Source organism: Equus caballus, chromosome 17 (assembly GCF_041296265.1).
Source record: "Equus caballus isolate H_3958 breed thoroughbred chromosome 17, TB-T2T, whole genome shotgun sequence".
Taxonomy (NCBI): Eukaryota; Metazoa; Chordata; class Mammalia; order Perissodactyla; family Equidae; genus Equus; species Equus caballus.
The window spans coordinates 26,734,420-26,744,242 of NC_091700.1; the positions used below are offsets into that span (position 1 = coordinate 26,734,420).

Here is a 9,823-nt window from a genome sequence, read left to right on the forward strand (position 1 = left end):
TCTGAGGCCTCAGAGAAGGCCTCATTGTTAGGAGACTGGAAAATGGAAACGGAGGACAGTGAGGCTCGTGCTGGGAGCGCTTAAATTCTCGGAAACAAGCCCCGCCCTCTCCTTTCAGAGAGAGACTTGTTCAAGTTCGGGATTCAGAAACTTTTCTCTTTTGTGCTGTAGACTCTTTAGATCTACCAACTGTGTCATTAGTTTTTCCTCAGACCAGGTGAAAAATGACGGCAATAAAAACAAGGCTTGGCTTTCCTCATTTATGATGCACCCGTCAGCAGGACACAAACGATTAAGCCTGCAACCCTGCGAGACACAGTTATATAAGGGATAGGGGAATCATTTGAAGACAGGTGGAAAGTTCCCCAAAACAGAAAAGAATGTGTTATTTGTGGAAGAGTAAAACTTCAACTTGTCCTTTTTTGCTGAGAAAAAACGACTCTCAGTTGAGGTCTCCTTAAATCACTAGAGCAGAAAAACAGGAATATTGGCACAAAAAAGAGAAAACAATTTTCAAAAGGAATGAAAACACTAACTTTGAACTACTTCCTTTCAGTCTTGTTCTTTCAACTGCTATCTCTCTGTAGGTGACTCAGATACCTGTGTCTGGCTACTTCTCTCTGGAGCTCTGGATCTAATTTTCCAATTGCCTGCTGGATTTGTCCTCCCAGGTGTCATCTTGCTCTCCCCCCAAACTGAATGTGTCCCAGACTGGACTCAACCCTCCCCTTCAGTATGGCACCTCCTCTTGACTTCCCTATTTCTGCCGATGACATCAACGACCATGGCTAAATGTGGTCAATTCTCTCTCTTTAGTGATTCCAGCATCTTCCCCTTGCCTTGTGCTCCCACCACTAACACTGTAGAGAAATACCTCATTACTGCTTCCTTTGACAATGCAGCAGCCTCCTGATTTGTCTTCTTCACGTCCAGCCTTGTTTCGCTCGAATCCTTCCTCACAATTTATCTGAATTCATTTTCCTAAAGTACAACTACAGTCATCTCACTCCTGTAGGGAACATTTATCATTGGTGACTGCTCAATATCATTGAACAGCCTCCCGTATTTTGGGTCATGCCTTCCCAAAGTAGAAGCCTCATATCCCAGGGTCCCTTGCAGCTAAGGCTCAGGTTTATGATTTCAGTTCAGATTCCTGCGAGAGAAGTGGAACTAAAAGTGAGTAACGTGAGAATGTGGCTGCATACGGGGACCCATTCTTCTGTCAAATGCAGCGTGGGAGGTTTCTGGATCTTCAGGAGTGTTGGGGGTATGTATTTTCACAGCGGTAGCTCCTGTTATCTACCTTCAGAGCCTGACTGTTTAGCTCACGTGAAGATTCTATAAATTACCTAATATTGATTGATAAATTCTCTTTCCACTTGGCCTAGGCAGAGCGGATTCTGTTGTTGGCAACTAATAAACAAAAACTTGAAAATAACTGTTGAATGATTTCTCAGTGCCTAGTCAAATAAACACGTGCTCCCCAGCCTGGCGTCCAAATTTCTCTGCAATAAGGTCTTGAATCAATAGAACTTTCAGGGCCACCAGAGTTTTGTTTCTCTATTTTCCTAATTCTGCTGGCTTTCCTGTATGCATTTCCTCTGAATTCATGATTTTTCCTCCTTTATTTCCTTATGCTTTCTTGCATTAGCTTCTACTTTGGTTTAACTACTTATTGTCTAAAATAACCATCAAGAACAAGCTTTTTTATGACGAGGACAATCCAAAATTCAGTCTGTGGCTCTCTCCTCTTTGGTTTTTAGATGTTGAGACCAACAGCTCCTAAAGGCCGAAAACATGCTAATATTTGTCCTATATAAATATAAAACCCATCAAATATTGCTTAGACAAAAACATTAAAGGGGAACTTTATTACCATCAAAAAGCATTTTTGATGATGTATTTCTGCACACCTTTCATTTTCTCCTATCTGTGACTTTGTCTATACAACATCAAACACATGAATGAAAGTGAGAAATTCAATCAAAGAAGTTTTTCATGTTATGCAGATAAAACATCTGGAAGACGTAATCTCCTCTTTTCTACCATATGGTCGGTCTTGTATAGACGTAGTCTGTGTCATTTACCAAGATGAGAAGTACTTCCTTGTCTCAGTCCATCCTGCACCTTCACATGAATTTTTTAAAATCTTTAATTTTTGAGAGGCTCTTTCCCGCCTTTGAAAGATAAAGACTTCACCAAACCTTTGAGAATGCCAATAGAAAAGGATGCAGTATTAATTGCTAGCCTGCCTCTTCCTAGTATTGCTTTAGTAATGATGGAAATCATGAATTAAAGAAAAGGATGTTCTGATCAGAACAGGATGCTCCTGGCTTTGCTAAGCCCTATGAGTATGGAAGCAAGGTTCAAAATCAGTCGTGAACCCTCTGCTGAACATGGTTTCTGGGAAGCCTCCTTAAGCAACATTGTTCATTGTTGGCTTAAAGGGCCTATTGCTGCCTGTAACCACGGCCTTAGACCTAGCTGATGGCACATTGCCCACACTGAGTCTGTTAGTAGCAACTACCCTGGTTTCCCAACTAGCTGTAGCTGAATTACCCCACTTCAGGTTGGTTTTCAACACTCTATATGAGATCTATTCAGTTTAATAGCTTCTCTTTTCTTGGCAAAGAAAACATTTTTCTAGGATCTACAGTTATCATTGATGCCAAGTTCCTTTAAACTCATTATCCTTATTCTTCTCCCATTCTTGCTCCCCACATATGCCACAAATACCACTGTGAACTGGCAGCATCAATGACAAAATTGAACACCCAAGTGTACCAAAGGAAGAAGGATGAAAACCAAGAACTTGTATGCTTCAGGTGGCAGCTTTTTGGATTACATTTTTAGAAGATTTTAACTATATAAGACTTATTATATGAATGGCAAACACCATGAAATTCTACTGCCAACATTTTGTACGTTGAGTCTTTATTGGTGGAACATTAAAGAGAAGATAAAAGACTTTTTTTGTTTGTTTTACTTAAATTAATTCAAGTTTTCTTTGTTCTGCATAGATTAACTGTCATTGCCATAAGTAGATCATTGGTTTTGTCTTCATGAAACTATTAGGAGTTTCCATGATAACTCACTGTCCACATTGAGGGGCTAGTATTTTATATAATTATATTGTAATAATATATAATATATATTTCCTATGTGTAAGAGCATTTATATTTATAAGTTAAATATTGTAAGTTAGATTATATTAAATTAATACATTTAATTATAAATTAAATATATAAAAATATATTTTATGTATTTTTAAATGGAAAAATCACTTAAAGCTTCCTCCGTGGTGTGGCAAATGAAATGTTTATCACTGAGCCTCATGGAAAAATTACTTATTGGCTAGGAAGGAATAACATTTGCCTTCCCTCTGACCTTCATTAATCATCTGTCTCGTGATCACCCCTGAGCTGGAGGTGATCATTTAGGGCCTGTTGGAGTCAATGAAATTTTACAGAAGAAGCACTCACCATCTTTCAACAGGTTTCAGGAACGATCAGGCTTGACCACACGACCTGGACAGCCTCGGTGCTGGAGCAGATTTAACTTGGTACCTGGTTAATAATCTACCTCAAACATGCTTGAGTAAAACTGGAAAAGCTTGTCATCTGGTCGCCAGATGCTCTAGAGAAAATTGAGATGAAAACACTGAAGTTCAGTTAATACTTTAATAACCTGAGTTATATTATTTTACAAAGCTTTCTCAGGTAGGGATAAAACATATATATATATTCTTTTCCTGACTCACTCTTCAAATATTTATTAAAATACAACTTCTTTCGATCTAAGGGACGAGAATACTATTCGAGATGCCATCTCTTGGAGCCCTGTGACAATCAGCAGGAATGAAGTGATTCTCAGCACAACCCTCTAATATTATCGATTCTGTTGGGCTGATCTCAAAGGTATGGTAAGTTTCAAAAGCTTGAGGAGTAACATGGCGGGAACTCTATGTATATTACCATTTGTATCTTTATCCTGAAGCTGAGCCATGTCAGCGATCTACTGTTTGGGCTGAGGGTCACGGTGCAGGACTGCCATGCATTGATCACTCTCTGGTAGTTATTTTAAGCTTCTTTATGCTTGAACTCTTGGTGAGGTAAATGCGTTTTTTCCTTCCTTTATCAGGCTACCACGATCCTGTTAGTGCCTGGTAAGTAAGGACCATGACGATATCGTGAACGTCCCTCAACTGGACACCCCATGTAAAGCTAAGCAAAGCGATGGAACAGACTCAGAATGTATGGCTAGAGGTCCTGGACTTAAATGCCAGTTCTACCACTTCTGAGTGGTTTGATATTGGACAGATCTTTTGATCTTTCTTATTTCTCATCTATAAAATGGGGATAATCACATGTTCTTTCTAGGCTTATTGGAAAAATGAAATCAGATAATATATGTGAGTACATCTGCACGTAGTAGGTCTTAATAAGCATTAGTTGAATCTGAATCTGGACTCAAAATCACCGGACACTGAACCAATGTCACTGTTGCCAGACTGGACGAAAGGAGCGTGCCTGCATCCTGGAAAATGCAGAGATTCTCTTGATCCCCAGTTAACTTGGAAATTCCAGTGAAAGGCAGAAGGTCTCCAGGCATCACATTTTAGGGAGACACGACTTGGTTTGGAAGTCTCTGGGAAACCGTGGAAGAGGAACTTGCTCCACCTTCTAGAATGCCAATACCCTTCATACTGGACTGGAAACTTCTCCTACTACCCTTCCAGAGATGCTTTAGGATTGAAGAGGACTCTCAGGCCTCTTTGCAGTGAATGAAGAATCCCTTGGGATGTTTTGGGACTAGAATGAGCTTCCAGAGGCCGAGAAATGTTATTGGTGTGACTTTGCTGGAGTGACATGCATTTGGTTGTCCTGAGCCACACAAGATCATCTCTTGTTTGCCAAATATCAGGGAGCTTGCTTCTTACTTTGCTAAGCAACCACTTCCCTGTCCAAAGCCCCTTGTGATCTGAGAAGGCAGGGTTGGAAGTGGAGGACCGGGGTGGAGATCGTTACTACTTTGGCAAGAGGGTCACTCATTTAGAGTGGATGGAGCATGGACTTCACAATTACACAGGTACAGGTTCTTGTATTAGCTCTGCAACTTGGCTAAGGTCTTCAGCATGAATACACCTCCACTTCCTCATCTCTGTAGTGGATAGAAGGCCGCCTATCTCACAGGGCTATTGTGAAGATTAAATGAGATCACAAGTGTTAAAGAATGTACACATAATAGGCATTCAGTAAGTGACAGTTCTCACTGTCCCCCTGACTGGCCCCGTGGTTTTATCTCTTGGTGCTCTCCGACTGTGTGCATGTGCCCAAACCCCTCTCCCATTCACTGCTCACTTCCATTTTCCTTGGGCTCTATGCCTACAAGTCTTGCATTTCCCACCTAGTTTCTACATCCCTGCTTCTTTTCCCTTTGGTCCTTGAAGCGCTCCTCTGCTGGTTGCTTTCTCCTTCCCGGCACTCTCCATCCCAGGGTTTTCATGGGCAACTATATTGTGGCGTTTCTGCTTTGGCTTCTTTCAGGTGACCAATGTGCCTCTTGTAGTGTTGGGGTATTCAGCCTTGTTGGTCCGCAGTGTGCAAGTGGGCAGCGCCATGAAGAAGGTCAGCTCCAAGGCAAGTGTGGTGTGGACCCCCTGCCTTCTGGCCAGGCGGGGAGGACAGCATTTCCTGCCACTAGCCTGGTCTGTGTCTGTGGATGTGTGGATGAGTCCAGCTGCTGCCTGCATGTAAGTGCTCTTCTCCTGGCAGCAGGAAGAGGAGAAGGGCAAATAAAGGGCCAGCTTGTGACTGCAGAGGACCTTTCTTAGTGCTGCATTTATCTCCTTGATTCTAACCATGCCACATGGGGGCCATGCAATGCAGATAAAGGTGGGGGAAGCAGAACAGAGAGACTCATATAAAATAAGAGAAAAGGGCCTGTGGGTGATGGGTGAATTGATTTGATTTCATATACATTTATATCAGCTCTTCTATCCAAAGGCAAAAAGACATCAAAATGAGAACCAGGCAGCAAATTTAAAGAAATCCAGGCTGTCCTTCCTCTCCCTGAGAGAATCACACTTGTGGGAGGGATGTTGAGTGTATCTGTTTCAACACTGTTCTTCAAATTGCAGGTCCCGACCCCTTAGGGGATCATGTGATCCATTTAGGGGCTGAGAACTAGCATCCTTTAAAGTTTTTTTAATTGAAGTATGGTGTATGCAATAAAGCACATCAATTTTAAATGTATGGATCAGTAATTTTTTTACATTTGTTTATACCCATGAAACCAACCCCCCAGTCAAGATACGGGACATTTTCAGCACCCAGGAGTCACCCCTCATGTGACTTCCGAGTCAGTACTCCCCCACCCTCCAGAGACAACTACTGTTTTGACTTTTATAACCATAGGTTAGTCTTGATATTCTTAATCTTTATATAAGTAGAAACTATCAGTTACACTCTTTTGTCTGGCTTTTCATCCAAACATCATGTCCATATGACACCAGTTCATTTTTCCTTTTATGGCTGTGTAGTGTTTTGTTGTATGAGTATACCACACTTAAAAAAAATTAATTCCACTGTTGATGAACATTTGGGTTCTTTCCAGTTTTGTGCCGTTATTTTACATGTCCTTTGGTAGATCCATCCACTCATTTTCCTTGGGTATGTTCCCCAGGCTGGAATTGCTGGGAACTAGGGTGGAGGCGTGTTTAGTTTTAGTAAATACTCCCAAACAGTTTTCCAAAGCTGAACTATCCAATGTGAGAGCCACTGGACGTAGGCTATCCTCATGGCTATTATCCTCGTGGCTATTTAAATTTAAATGTAGCTATTTAAAGTTAACTTAAAATAAAATTTTAAAATTCAATTCTTCAGTCACACCAGCACATGTCAAGTGCTCGATAGCTACGTGTGGCTAGTGGCTACTGTATGGTCAGTGTGGAGAGAGAACATGTCCATCATGTTCTTTCTCTGATGTACCAAACTGACTTCCAGAATTTTTCAAAAAATGAAATCAAATAGAAAACATCAGAGTACAATCTATAGAATAAGGATAACTATTGTTTCATGAGTCTTTTGTTTCAGTAATGTATATGTGGAAATGCGTGCTTGGTTGTAGTGTAAAATGTATTTCTCACAATCTGTCATAGTAAAGCCTCTGAAAAGGGACAGGTTCTTGTTATCTTTGGCTACAGATGTGGACAGCGCAAGAAGAAGAAGGGAGAGACTGTTAGGGAGGAGGATAAATAAGGACTTTGGTGGACCAAACGGGAGTTTTGCAAACTTAATGCTTCTTAGCATTTTGTGCAATACTATATAGAGCACAAATTAATTTCTATAGGTGTGTATAGCCGTCCTGTAAGTTTATTCTTGCAAATGAGTAGGAGAGACCAACGCTGTATAGCTATCAATGTTCTCAGATTTCCATAGCCATCCCAGCATCTACTCTCCCTGTGAGAACTTACTGGCCCTGCAGGGGCTGGTTCAGAGGGTTACTTCAGTGACCCAGTGGGTAGATGCAGGATGTTATGAAACACCATGGTTACCCAGAAGGGAACTGCTTCTGTAAAGTCAATACTAATGATAAGTGAAATGTCGCATTCGTTTTGTATGCTTTCAAACTCTGATCGTGTGCCATTTGGTCACCTCTTCTTCTGGTAGTAAAGTACATTGCAGATGTACTTTGAAAGCTCATTAAATATAAACAGTACCCCCAATTATTTTGAATGTACAAGATGTTCTCAATATGAACTTATTGCTTTAATCATTGAACAGTGACTCTTGCAAAGTTTTAACAGTTGAAAGTATTTGATAATCAGAAACAGATAGAGAACTGAGCAAGTTTTTACAATTGCTTCAGAATTTTTCACAATTCTGAGCAAAGTTACACAAAACTCTTCTTAATTCCTGCACACTCGTATAGATAATATCAAATTCTAGTCTCGTCCCTGAGAGTTCATCTCAGGCAATGGCCCCATGTGTGTCAAAGAGGTCCCAGTGGTCTGAGGAAAGCCTCTGCCCTTAGGAAAACCCTAACCCTAACTCTAATAACCCTTGAGTCATCCTTGGCCCAAAGCCCCTGGGACACTGATTTGATTGCAGAGGCAGGTGTGGTCCCGATGTGTCTAAGCTTCCTGGAGATGCCCGATTTGACCGCGGACTCAGCATCATCCTATCTGAGCACATGTTGTAAAAATCAGCGTAATTGAATGGACTGCGGGGATTTGGCGTCAAGATCTTTCCTCATCCACTGACAATTTCCTTCTCTTCAAGAATATTGATAGCTAAGCCTTTCTTTGACAGATGTGTTCTTGAAAAGCCATGTCCATTAAATTTTGATACCTTGATTCATAGGTCCCCTTGTCTAATACTCCAGCATCAGTTTTATAAATGTTCATTCCTGCTCGCGCTTCAATAAGGGATGTCTGGCATTAGTTAAGCTTCTTACCCTGCCTCCTTCTTCTGTCGCCGAGGAGACTGTAAATAACCCCGTGTGAGCATTAGATGTGTATGGGGTGGTAGGATGCTACTATTTAAAGCATCCCAGCAATTCTTTTGTAAAATTGAGAACCGTATCTTTTATAATTCTATGAGTTCAGGGTTTCAAAATTTAGGTTTCCTTAAAATGAGGCATGTCTGTACCATTGATTCCAATCTGATCTACTGTGCTGTTCCATTGTCACCATGTCACACAGAACTGGTGAACACCCCCACAGTGTACTGAACCCATCTTCATAATACTTAATTTTCTATGGTAATTACTGACTCAGCATATGATCTAAATTCAAGTCTAAACCTGCATTTTAAGACTCCTGGCACCCAAAAGGATGCATCGAAGAGAGGAAGTATGTTGCAGCAAATTCATGGTGGTTGCCTCTCTTGAGGCCAGGCCCCACATTCTCCATATATCACAGCACTCCTTGCTCCTGGGCTCACATATGGCGCCAGACCCTTTCTCAACACAGCAGCCCAGGCACCGCTAATAATCAGAATTAGTTAGTGAGATGTAACTTATTTGCCAGCTCTGGAATCTATCATTTATTGTAAATTCCCCTTCGGTTAATCTTAGGCTGATAAGAAATCTCAGCGATGCAGTCGTTGGCTTAGACTGCCTTGTCTGAGCCCTGGCCAGAGCACATTTACTGATGATAGAATTGCGTGTTCTTTAGCTGAATGGATTGTCATAGTTTGTCCCATAGGATGTCTCACAGGCATATCAGAGAGGCACCGTGGCACGAGTGAGTCAGACAGACTTGAATTCAAATCCTAGTCCTGCAGCTTACCTGCTTTATAAATCATGACAAGTTACTTAACCTTTCTGAGCTTCAGTTTCCACAGCTAGAAAACGGGATAATAAAATCTATCTCGGAGAGTTGTTGTGAGGTTACATCAGGACATATTAACATATTGCCCAGTACACTGCAAGCACCCAATAAATGGTAGTAGTTACATTATTTTCAACTACTGTGACTAGACGTAGGTATTAGGTTCTCCTGTGATGGAATTCAAATAAAGATGTTCATTAGTAATGAGGAAGATAACCTCAGAGCTCCAGCTGAAACCTACAAGGAGGATGTCCATGGTGTAGGCAACGATAGCAACCTCAGTTGGATTATTTTTGTACTTTCTATCCAAAACAGGGCTGTTAGGACAGGATCCAAAACTATGCCCTTAGGAGGCAATGAAGTAAGCAGCCGGCTGTTGCTGCATAGCTGTGTTAACCACTCCGCCACACCCCTTTGGACATTCCTCTCTGGAGAAGCAGAAAACCTGTGAGAACAAGTCCTTCTGACACAGGAGCTCCTGGAGGCGGC

General features: G+C 41.4%; 1 long non-coding RNA gene across 1 annotated transcript; it reads left to right on the plus strand.

The window, feature by feature from the left end:
- The first annotated feature begins 3,480 nt into the window (after nucleotides 1-3,480).
- On the plus strand, nucleotides 3,481-8,003 carry LOC138918451 (uncharacterized). The gene is made up of 3 exons (XR_011427861.1): nucleotides 3,481-3,719; nucleotides 3,802-3,917; nucleotides 4,141-8,003. It is a non-coding gene; the product is annotated as an uncharacterized lncRNA (long non-coding RNA).
- The last annotated feature ends 1,820 nt before the right edge of the window (nucleotides 8,004-9,823 follow it).